The sequence below is a fragment of the Capsicum annuum genome, chromosome 9 (assembly GCF_002878395.1).
Source record: "Capsicum annuum cultivar UCD-10X-F1 chromosome 9, UCD10Xv1.1, whole genome shotgun sequence".
Lineage (NCBI taxonomy): Eukaryota > Viridiplantae > Streptophyta > Magnoliopsida > Solanales > Solanaceae > Capsicum > Capsicum annuum.
The window spans coordinates 120,526,472-120,528,295 of record NC_061119.1 but is presented as its reverse complement, the minus strand read 5'-3'; the positions used below and the strand labels follow the sequence as shown (position 1 = coordinate 120,528,295).

The 1,824-nt window shown below is 36.5% G+C and overlaps 1 long non-coding RNA gene across 1 annotated transcript; it reads right to left on the bottom strand.

The window, feature by feature from the left end:
• Window positions 1–789: 789 nt before the first annotated feature.
• LOC124887281 lies at window positions 790–1,582 on the bottom strand. The gene is made up of 3 exons (XR_007044674.1): window positions 1,490–1,582; window positions 1,318–1,404; window positions 790–1,243 (listed from the first exon to the last, which is right to left on the bottom strand). It is a non-coding gene; the product is annotated as an uncharacterized LOC124887281 (long non-coding RNA).
• Between the last annotated feature and the right edge of the window lie 242 nt (window positions 1,583–1,824).

Here is a 1,824-nt window from a genome sequence, read left to right as displayed (position 1 = left end):
AAGGGCTGCCATTCAAAATATATTTTTTCATGTGGAGAGGTCAAATTACAGTTGATGCAACTAGTAGAAGATGGGGAGTGTAGGGACCTTTCAGATATTGGTGTTGCCAAATACCAACTACAAAAGACTATGTCTCATGTGTTGTTGGGGTATATATAGCTAACAAGACTTAGTCCTCTTTTTCTTCTTTTGCAGGAATAAATATTCAAGGAAAGAGCCTAAGGAGTACAATTTGTGCTTAGTGGGAAACACTAGTTAAGGTAAGGGAGAGAGTATACTATAAAGAAATTCCAGGTGATATTATGTGAAAATTGTGGAGGAGAAGAAATTCTCTGAAACAAGATGGCAAAGGAATAGCAATGTAGAGGTTGATATTTAATGTGACTAGGCATCTCAGAATGTTACTTAAAGTTAGAAAGCCAGCATTAGAATTTCTATATGAGTGGCCAGACATCGTAAAGCAATTCAATCAATTGAAGCATAAAATATCAGCTATACCAGTTCTATAGGAGGCACCATGACAGGATTGGATCAAGTATAATACTTATGGGGTATCTAAAGAGAATCTAGGATGAAGTTCATAGGCACTCAGTTTGAGGGATAGAAATGGAGATCTATTACATGCATAAGGGGAAGCTATAGAAGACTCTATTTCTATGGAGGCAAAGGCCATGGTTACTACAATCAACAATGCATTGTAATAGCACAGAGCAGAAGAAAGTTATCATTCAAACATATTCTTTACTCATGCAAAAGATTTTAACAAAGGAATGGGAAATACCATGGCAATTAGTAGATAAGATTAATCAAATATGGCAGCTTTTAGCAACAAAATAAGTGTAGATACAATATATTTACAGAGAGGGCAATCAATTAGCAGATTTTCTAGCTAACTTTGTATTGGAGCAACACTTCACATTCACAAGTTTCAGTCAACTACCATCAATAGGTAGGAGGATTCTAAACTTTGATAAGCAGCAGTGTCCTTACTTAAGGATAGTAGTAGCTAAATAGATTGGTAAGGCTAATGAAAAAAGGGTGTACATACTACTAATTTATAAGTAGAACACCTACACAAAAACAAGAAATACATATTTAGCCTATCTACACCTGCCAACAAAGAAGCTTTCTCAGAAGAGTTGGGGGTCACTTAGTCATGTATTCAATGCATGCGGCTGAAGAAATTGGATACATCCAGTTATTCGCGGGTCTGAGCATCTCCCAATCTCCATCCCTTCTACAACTACAAAGATATGAAGCCACAGTTAAGGGTACAGTCAGGTAAAAAAGTCTAGCATAGAGGAATAAATAGGGTACCTGGATGCCAACTCAACTCTCAGTGGAAAAGACCCATATGTTTAGCACAAAAAATCCTTCTGTACTCCATTACTCCGAGAAACTCAGCTGAAATTGAGCAAAGAAACTCAAAGTCAGGCAATGAGAAAAGATTGAACTTATTCTTGCAAGCTGGACAAGGATTTGAGCTTACCCAACCAGGGTATGGTGTTTTTCACCTATAGGAGAAGCATTTCAAGGTGAAGATTTCCAAAAGCAAACATGATGGAGGCGGTGGAAGCTTTCTGAAAATGGAGATGTTCTTAGCTCAATATAGAAACCTTACCCCCTTTTTTATTTACTTTTTTAATGGATCCGGTTAATGTGTTTGGGCCGGTCCAACCACTATGTTTATGTACTTATTTGAATGAGTTGGTCCATTTTGTGTGGATTGAGTTAACTTAGTAATAAAATTAAAAATTTAGCCAAAAAAAAAATATTCTGATATGGCTCATATTCAACTTCTTAAGGGACATTTGAACACTAGCT